Source organism: Balaenoptera borealis, assembly GCF_965194805.1.
Source record: "Balaenoptera borealis genome assembly, chromosome: 7".
Classification (NCBI taxonomy): domain Eukaryota; kingdom Metazoa; phylum Chordata; class Mammalia; order Artiodactyla; family Balaenopteridae; genus Balaenoptera; species Balaenoptera borealis.
The window spans coordinates 50,404,544-50,415,166 of record NC_138864.1 but is presented as its reverse complement, the minus strand read 5'-3'; the positions used below and the strand labels follow the sequence as shown (position 1 = coordinate 50,415,166).

Sequence of the window (10,623 nt, the reverse complement as noted above, 5' to 3'; positions counted from 1 at the left end):
GTAAGTTTTTCTTTTCCTTTTATTTGGCTAGCTTTCTAATGCCCCCCTGCCCCCTGCCTTTTCATTCCTTGAACTCCCTCCCAACCTAATCCGTAAAACCTTTAGTTTAACCTGGGAAACCTTTGTGATCGTGTGTGTGTGTCTCTTGGAGATGACTGAAACACTTTCTTATAAAAGCATGGCTTCTGTTGGATATATGACAATTTAAATGCAAACAAAGAGCATTTAATCACATTTGCAGAGAAAAGCTGAATGCCTGGTAAATGCTGATCTATATATGTGATCATATATCCTGATAATTTTTCTAACTCTACTCCTGTTAAAATATTTTTGAAAACCACTATTGCAACAATGGTCTCTTTGTAGATGTGAGTGCCTCACCTATAATAATTATTATGATAAATTGTATTTTCTTAGTTTTAGACAGTAAATGGTTAATTGTCATCATGAATATTCAGTTTGTTCAAATCTGACAATCAGATGCTTAACATAAGCAGTAGATCATGGTTTGCCAAGAGAATATAAACTGGAGAGAACAGACTAGTTTTTCCACAGTGTGTTATGATTGTACAAAAGACTGTGTATTTGGCTAATTGGTGCAAAGCTAAAGCCTTTGAAATGTAATGTTATTTGACTCTATATGTACTTCAGTGAGAACTGAAGAGATACTACTTTCTAGTTGTAAAGCTAGCTGTGTGAACTTCTTTTCAAAAAAAGTATAAATTTAAGAAGAAAAAAAAAGCCTTATCACATGATCGGTCTGGTTACATCTTAGTGTGTATGCTTGTTTTTTAATGAGGATTTTAAAGAAAATATTTGTTCTATATTTGTTTAGATAGATTTTATAGATAGATGTATAATATCATGCTAATATGGATTCCAACATGATATATATATAACTTTTAATGGAAGAGAATATTTATATAACTGAGGTATTATTAAAATGGAGTTGAAGAGTAAACTGTTTTAACTCAAGTAGTTTTACTCCCTAGGGTGTTGCTTTCTTATGATTCTCAAATTTCTACAGTTGGGGGTGGGGCAATAAGAAGCTTCAATTATATTTCGTTTTTAGCCTATGATGTGAAAGAAAATTATTGCATCTATCTGTAGAGATGTCTGTCTACTATACATTGCTCTTATGCCAGAAAAGATATTCTTTAATTTTCACATGATAGGGAACATCTCTTTCTGAGTACTCTAGTGTGAATGAGAACCACAAAATAGGAAAGACAGATGTAATTTTTCACACTTTGGATTAGAAAATTAAACACCTACTAAATGTGTTTGTTTGTATTTAATACTTAGATAAAATACATTGAATTGGAAAATATATTTATTTTTGGTATAATTTTTTGGTTATTAAAATGAGAATGAATTTTAAACATTAGCAAGCAGAATTGCAACTGTACTCATTATATAAGGTTTTTAAAAATAATCATATGGCATCCATTAAATATTTAATTAAATCCCAGTTATGTCTTTATATAGTAACTGTCTTTAAATTATTTTCCTAGTATATGATATTATGGTATCTGTGTTTTCATCAGTTTTTGTTTTCTATTTTTACTCTTTGAGAGTATTTCATCCAATGATTCTTAGGTTAATCGTCTACTTTCTTCAAGTTTATATTCCTCATGAGTAAGTTTTACATACGAGTTTACTTCCTGAAGACGTGAATAGCTATATGCTATAATTTTGGAGTAAGTTTGAAACATGACATGCATTTTAAAAATCTACTATATTTGGAGATACTTGACTAAGTGCTAAATAAATTGCAAAATCAATAGGAATTGAGAATTATACTTATTTATTTTGCAAGAATTTTATTTCCATGGTAATGGATTACTCTCCATTAATAGAAGAGGCACCAGTTCTTTCTACATATTAAAAGGTAGCATTTAATTAGAATAGCCCTTTGTTATATACAAATGCTTTAAACTTGTCTAATGAAGTGAGTTGTATATATTGACAAGATGTATATATTTGAAACTGTCTTTATGAGCTCTTTTTAGTAATGGTATCCATTAGAATTATTCTGCTTTCCTTTAAACCAAAAACTGCCCTACAGCTACATAACAATTCTATTGATATACCTAGAGCTTGGCAATTTGGTAAAACAAACTGTGAAATGAACAACAGCAAAAAGAATAATAGGGATGGCCCAAGCAATTTTTCTTCTGTCATTTTATTGGTCTGTCATTACCTTTTTGTCTCTACATGTACACTTGTTTTGCCAAAGCAACTGCCTGGTAGCCAATTGTCAGTACTTTGTTTTTAAGCTGTGATAGAGATTTTTTTTTTAGCTACTTCTTTTTCCTCTTTAATTAGATGTCAAACACAGTTAAAACATCCACTGCTTTGCCCTTAAAAATATTCCAGCATGATTCATGAAGAGTTAAATCCCTGCCAACCCTAATTTCCCATGGTCACTTGTTTTCAAAGATCCACCATTAACCCTCTCATTGCTCAGGTTGCCAAGACGAAGTTTCAGGCAATCACTGTGCTTACTTTTCTACTTGTCATTTTGCCTGGTAGGAGATAAAAGAGATTTGTTACGTTAAATGAGAAAGAAAAAGAAGTAAGAACAAGAAGGCAGCCTTTGTAGTGGATATACATACATATCTAATACGGTACCTCTTTACTTTCTAGGAACAGGAGTTGAATAGATGTTTTCAGGACCATCTGGAGAAGTGATAATATTAGAAAAATGGGGTAGGCTGGCTTTTCCTCTGAACCAATCTGATTTAGAATCCTTGCGGGGGAAGCAAATGTGAGAACTCTGTAAATCTCAGCAGTCACATACAAATTATCCTCAAGAAACATTCACTCATAGATACTTTTCCCTTCCTTAAATTCATGTAATATAGCTAAATGTTATAATGCTTCTTTTTAAAATTGATGCATAACTGTTTATTTGCCCTACGAAACTAGTCAAATTTCACTTTTCTCATGAAATACCAGATTATCATAAAATCTTCCTTTTGGAATGTGTGGTAAAATGAAGACTTCAGAAAAACCTATGGAAATCACAAGGAAATAAATTAGGTCTGGGGTTTTAAACAAATGACAAACGTTCCATCACTCAATGTAATGAGCTTTTCCAGGACATTGTGTACTTCAGTTTTAGTAGAAATCAAAGACACATGCAAGTCTGAATGTGACGGTGATCACGTGAATCCAAAGATTAAATCAGTGCCTTTAACTTTACCTTCATAGGGAGGGCTTAGTAAATAGCCGTTAAATAAATGGTAGACATTTCAGAGGCTTTCTTTTCATACTTTGTAAAGGTTTTTTTGTTTTGTTTTTTTTCCAGAGTCAAATTGTTTAATTATTGTAAGAATGAGATTATTAGTTAAATCAAAATTCTCAGGCATATCTTTCTGATAGATGATAATGTTTAATTAAAAATTATGAATTAAAATTTGCAAAACCTTTTTTATTTGCCATTATTCAACATATTATGACCACTTCAAAATTTAATTTGTATGAATAATGACTTACTAATTAAACTTGTTGACTTTTCTGGGATTTTCATTAGTCTGCCAAAAGCACAAACATATATTTACATATTCATACATATATGTGTACACATGTATGAATACATGAATATACATGAAGGACAAAATTTATGTTAATACTTTAGAGTTAATAAAAGCAATCTTGGCAATCTACAGGTGATAAATTATAATAAAATACTTTACAAATAAAATTGTTATTGGTTTTAAAGATAGTCATATGTTAAATTACATATGTATATTATAGCAGACATGATCTTTTTTTTAATTTTTTTTTTTATCTTTGGCTGCATTGGGTCTTCACTGCTGCACGCGGGCTTTCTCTAGTTGCAGCGAGCGGGGACTACTCTTTGTTGTGGTGCACGGGCTTCTCATCGCGGTGGCTTCTCTTGTTGCAGAGCACGGGCTCTAGGCACGTGGGCTTCAGTAGTTGTGGCATGCAGGCTTAGTAGTTGTGGCTTGCGGGCTCTAGAGAGCAGTCTCAGTAGTTGTGGCGCACGGGCTTAGTGCTCCGCGGCATGTGGGATCTTCCCAGACCAGGGCTCGAACCCGTGTTCCATGCATTGGCAGGCAGATTCTTAACCACTGCGCCACCAGGGAAGCCCCAGGCGTGATCTTTTGAGTCTCATGAAAAGTCTTCATAAATATCTCAAGTATTCAAATAATAATATAAAATGGAATTTGTCTTATACTGGAAATCTCCTCATAGCTAAAATGGAATGTGTCTTTGAAAAGTAGGGTAATAACATGTATATTTTCACAGAGCAAAGACATTATAAATTCTTTGCAATACCTTTTCTCCAATAGTCACTGCATATATGGCATCAGATCTCTTATTTGCTGATTCTTATTTAGCATGGCCTTTTCTTCCCCAATTCTATTAACTTTAAAAATCATATTTTGATTCTGAAGTCTTCGATTTGAGCACGCTGAAAACTAGAACTTTTTATTTATCTACTCGACAAGTATATCCAGGCAAAATAATAAAAAACAAAATACAACGAAATGCACAGTATCACATCTTGCAATCCAGTGCTGGTCAGATCAAATGAGAGCTAGTGAAAGTCTCCAGTTTGAGGCTTCTCTGTTTGGAGCTGCCAACCAGATTGGCCTTTGAAATAATAACTTATCAGTGCAGACTTTGGCAAGTAAGAAAATGACTGAGACCACAAAACCACCCCATGTAAGATAACCCACCAACTTTTGATAATGATGTACAGTCTTTGATAGCTTAAGGAAACCTGAATACTGAAGGGATGAATTTTCCAGTTGTAACTTTTTTAGGTTGTTATTTCTCGTCATATAAATTATTTCCTAGACTCCACTATTGTCAGTGAAATGAAATGCCTAAATATTTAGGCAACTAAATAGAGGTATAGATCTGTGATAACTAATTTTTCTTTGTTTTCTTTTTTTCATTATCATACATCAATCAAACATGATTTTAAAATATGTTGTGATTTTCAGTCTATTATATTTAAATTCTATATTGAAGAATTAATGCTACTAAAGGATTTTTCAGGAATAAATTTAATTGGAATCCATCAGTATGATTGCATATGCTCCTAGTAACAAAATAAAAGTTAAAGTGTTGGTTGCAGAGCATAATCTATTTCTGTTTAGTGTGAATATATAATTGTATTTGAGATGTGAGATTTAAGTAACTTATAAAGTTATCAAGAACTTAAAGTCAGCTGTAAGGAAGTGTGTGGTTTAACTTCTTAGCCCAGTTTCTCTCATTTAAACTTCAGTGATATACCTACGTATCACAGTTCCCAAGATCAAAATATCACACACACCTTTACATCATTTTGGGGAACTGTAAAATCTAAAGTCAGGACTATTTTAAATAGAATTTATACTTGAGTTTTTAAAAATCTTCCAGTACTGAAATAGATTTTTAATTGATCATTATCTATAACATTCATTTACAAAGTCATGATATTATAGCATAGAGAGTTACATATTAATTGATGAAGACACTGCACTTATCAAACCTTCATGAAAATAAAAACCTATGATAAAATGATCCATTAATGCAAAGCTGTAAGTAAAATCTCCAAAACTCATGACAGTATCTAAGTTTAGTTCATGCAGTGAAAGCTGATTTTAAAAAGACCAGCAGTTGTAAACGTAAGTTAGAACCAGTGTGAATCTTGGGATGGATTTTACCCTTCATGACTTCTAAGGTGCTGTTTAAAGGACCTACCATGATTTGCAGTTCTATTCTTCCGCTAATAGGTGGCACTAGCAATTTGAGACAGTTCTTTCATTAGTTTGGAAATGGGAAGGCTGCTAGGATAAATACACACAGAGTAGTGCGTGGAGGCCAAGCTTGGAAAAACTGGCATGAGAGTCAGGATACGTTAACAAGCACAAAACAGAAGCATTAGTTAAAATGGAATTTGCTACAGAATTTGATGTGCTCTTTGCATTTATTGGTACGTTCTGAGCCTCAAAAAGTAGATTGTTGTAACTAAAATTAAATAAATAAATAGTGTAATTTAACTTAAATGAGAATTTACATGTGAAATTGGTCTGTAAAATGTAAACAAAATAATGAGTGAAGTAGTAGTACCAAACAATCAGAGTGATAGAAGGACAGTGTCCTGTGGATATGTATAAATAATACATATATAATTATTTTAAGCCTGAATCATAAAGTGCACTTAACAGGAGCTAGGCAGCCTGCCTGTGGCACATTATCACCATCGTTTATAATTGGAGAGTGGCTAGTTGAGAAGGTAAAATAATGTTTAGAAAATTACATTTGATATATTTTTAAAAGAATGACTCCTTTAGATGTGTAGGTTGTTTTAAATTATTATCATAATTAAACATACCAAAGAACCAATAAATTCTATCTGACACAAATAAGTCTAAATGTCTTCAGTTACTATCTCCTACTATTGCCAAAACATAAACATCTGTATAAATAGAGAATTTGCACACTATTTACAGACAGTAACAAAGCTGGACTCTGTCAAACCCAGGATAAGAGGATATACAATTTATACTTGAATTAGGGGATAAAGATAAGTAAAAATAAAATTCTGTTGAATAAATATGAAGAATGAATTGGTCTTAGTATTTTCTACAAGCTTAGAGTAAAACTGAAAGGGACCACGAATTCAGGGAGTCTTGTCATCTCTTGAATGAGTCATTAAAACTACATTTCCAGGTTTCCTTTGCTTGAAGAGATGTGCCGTGGGAAACAATGTTGACCAAAACCTTACAGTAACTTAATTCTTTGCTGCAATCATGAACATGTCTTTGGATAAAATATAACATCACCCACTTGAGTCTTCATCAGCAAACTAAATGAAGCTTAGTTCTATTGAAATGTCCAATGAGCTCTTTAGTTCGGAAAACTACTTATGTGGATCATCTTTGTTGTGTGAGATTGTGAGGTTCTCAAGGCCAGATTTGTATGGTTTTTCATTGGTGTAATTTCAAAGGCTAGCACAGTCACTCACTGAATGAACTTGTGCTTCATTGGATACACCTTGTTTTTAAACGCAAAGTATACCTGTTTATAAGTGAGTATAAAATTAATGCAAATCTGTAATAAATCAATTCATTATAAGTGAATAGTACATTATAATGTGGTAGAGAAAGTAAAGTCAGTTCTAAATGCTAAGGTAGGAGGATATCAGTGGAGGCATTTAGGTGCATGCAAAGGGCAGTGATATCTCCACAAATAGAGTCTCCTCTGAGCCAAGCCTATTCCAGCACTGAATCAGAAAGTGTCTGGGTCACCTTTGTTTGCCTGCAAGTAGGAGGTGGAGAATATATAACAATAAATGCATCTTAGAAGACTCTAGGAGAGAAATTATTTCATTCCTTTCAACAAATACCCTGAGTTCCCTTATTATTGTATCTCAGTACACATAATGAGAAAAGAAAGTGAGTGAGACGATTCTAAAATCAAATAGTGGCTAAAGACATACTGTCTCCTCATCACTCTTACTGTATCTGGATTTTTGTGTGGAACAAACCAGTCCTACCAAGCAAAGTTGAAAATGCAATTGTTTAAAAGTTTAAATTGACTAGATTTCGTTGTCCACACTTTTGGGAGAATCCTGGCTTTGCTCTCTGACAACTTGCTAAGATTAGTGTTGCAGAGCCTTCCTTGCTTCTTCTTACCCTTGATTCCACTTATCAAGAGCAGCAGTTACTCATTGCCCCTTGCTTTTCATCTCCAAGTAAGCCTCTGTCTTACTTTGGCTCTGTGTTCTATGGCCTGGGACCACCACCTACTTCCATCCTCAGCCCTTGCTCCCAAACCCCACCTGCCCAGGAGAGTAGATGTGATAAGAAAGAGCCACAGGAATCTTTGCTGAAGTGTGATGTGCAAAATATATATTGAGTTTGTTGTTTAGGATCCCAATCTTATATAATCGAGAAGTGAGAGAGAACAGTAGGCTACTTTCCTTAGTCCACTTATAGGTCTATAATTGATATCTAGAATATAAATTAATGTACAATGCTTGACTTTACAGTCTTATAAAATATATGTTAGTCTTGTGACAAGGTAGAAGTATCAGTAGGAAAGGAAATAATACAACTACCCAGAGTGCTATTGCACACAAATCATAGTTATTCATGGTGTTTAAAAATGATTAAGTCCTAGTCCAAACCCTTCCAGAATATATCTGGGGAAAGCCAAAACAAAGTTCTTTATGCCTGAGGTCAAATCAAAACTATACAAGCACTTGTGAGTCTTTATAATATGTGCAGAAATTTTAATTTTTACCTTCAAATTTGAAACTTCAAGAGAATAGACTCTGCTCTGTCGTAATCATCCTTTAAGAATTAGTTTAAATGAACCTAGGTTTTCATTAGCTATGCAAACTTCAATTATTTACAAAAATAAGTTATGGTAAATAATAAGCATTTCTTACTTGTATTTTATATGTAAGACAAACACATAAAACCATGTAAGGCAAGTGACAGATTTCTTCATAAATAAGTAGATTCTTGGATAAATAAAGTGAATATATAATGGGACTTCTGAGGAAGGTGGTATCACATCTACCTAAAGACTTCAGGGAATTTTGTAAAATAAAGCATAAGGAAGGTGGGCCTTGAAAGACAAGAAGTATGTGAGAAGGCAGAAATAGAAAAAAGTGACAATTACCACTATCAAAAAATATTTGGGGGATATTTTTTTACAAAAGCAATATATTTTATAAAGCATGTAATAATACAGTTATATATATATTTTTTTATGCATTCAAATGTGATATGGAAACAAGTGTGTCCTTTAACAAGGGGAACTTAAAGTTGCAGTATGTCAGGCTAGGAATGTCATGTAGTTAACAGGTGTTTGTCTATGTTTGACTGAAAATGAGAGCAAGACAGACAAGTGGCGTATCCTTGAAAGACTTTTCCACAGTGGTCACAGTGGTCATTTGGGCTTATTCCATCTCTCCTTTGAGATTTATCTATAAAGTATATGAGAAAAGCTTCTTTCTAACCAATGGAGAAAAGAGGAAAGTTGAGTTTTGTTATCCAGTATAGAAAACACTGTGACTATTTTTCCTTGAAATTATAAAATATACTGGTTTGGAATGCAGGTTTCTTCTTGTTCCCCTAGTTAATTCCTATTTTTTTTCTGCTTTACTCTATTATTTCTGTAACCAATCCACCAACAAGTTTTGAAAAGAGCAACTGCTATTTTATAAATCATATTTGTTTTTAACATGAAGACACCCATATCATCTATATGATGATCATCAAGTATTAAAATGTCCCTTTAACTGTGTATTCCTGTTATGTGCCACGTCTTTAAATGCAAAGTCATATATTACATATATTTTAATTTGCTTAGCACTTTGTTATCATTCAGGATGTTCCTCTGGCTCACTTAAAAAGGAAACTTAGTTTCAGAACAAACAGGCTAGTAAATTCTTAGAACATTTCATAACATATTAGACAAAGTTGTAGGTTCGCGGTATTTTGCAACACAAACTGCAAAAAGTTACTTTTGGAATTCTGGTCATAATAGAATAATCCCTTGTACTTGCAGAATTATATGTAGATGAAGAGCTACACAAATCAGTGTGTTTATACGTAGTTCATATGTGTGTGTATCCATAACAAATACAAGAAAAGTTATATTCAAATCATTATTTTTCTAAATCACATCATGTTTGAGAATTATGGAAAATGGAATGCCAATCACTAGAACACAGACTGAGGCAAAAGGTCATGGGAGACTGTCTCTCCCTTTGCTTGATGGCAGGTCTTGAGTGGTTCAGGACTGGCCATGATTTTCTGTCCTTTAGTGGTTGACCTTACCAGAGCATCTTCTACTGTGCAGTGCTGCTGCCGAGCCAAGTTCTCTGCTCTCTCTTAGGCACTAGCACTCTGGGAAGTTACCAAATTGCCTCTTTCAGTAGCCCTTCCATTAAGACTTCTCAGCATCTTGGCTCCAGGTCATGTAGTGTCTTTCCTCTAAAAGCACGCAGGTCCTCTCAGGTCCTTCCACCTCCAGAATGCAGTGTGTGAGCAGGTCCCGCTAGTGCAGTAGCCTTTCGTCTTTCCAGACTTGAAATAAATGATCTTTTTAACTGACCCTGGCCACCCTCCTCTACCCCTTTTCTCTGGAAGTACAAAGTCTTCAACCCATATCTTCTTACCCTATCCAAAGAGATCTCCTCTAAGTCTATCATTTGGAAAACAAAATGTGTTAATTTTCCCCTAAGGGTATAGAAAAAGTTTCTAGGCCTCAAAAATTAAAAGCCTTTCTGTCTCTCTTGGGAAGAGGCTAGGAAGCTTTCATTTTTAGCAGATTAATCTACAGAAATTAAATGGCAATTTCTTAATTAGGTAACTTTGCCACTTTAAATTTTCTCTAAGGGCTCTCTTCTACACACATACACCTAAAGCTAGACATCGTGCCTAGAACAGAGAGTGTGGTGATCATATACTTTAGTCTAAATGTCTCAACTTTACATCTATAAAATATGCTGATTAAAGGACAAACAGATAAGTCTTCTTGACCCTTGAGATGTAGAAGTGTCCCACAACTGATGACTGGGAAGGGAAGCACAGCAGAAAGCTGACAACTGGAGAGCATGAGCCAGGGTTACCCAGGGAGCTC

The 10,623-nt window shown here is 33.9% G+C and overlaps 1 protein-coding gene across 4 annotated transcripts in view; it reads left to right on the top strand.

Annotated features, from left to right (window-relative positions):
- The window catches only part of SEMA3A (semaphorin 3A), a 502,916-nt gene that overhangs the window by 271,699 nt on the left and 220,594 nt on the right, over positions 1–10,623 (top strand). The window lies entirely within an intron of this gene.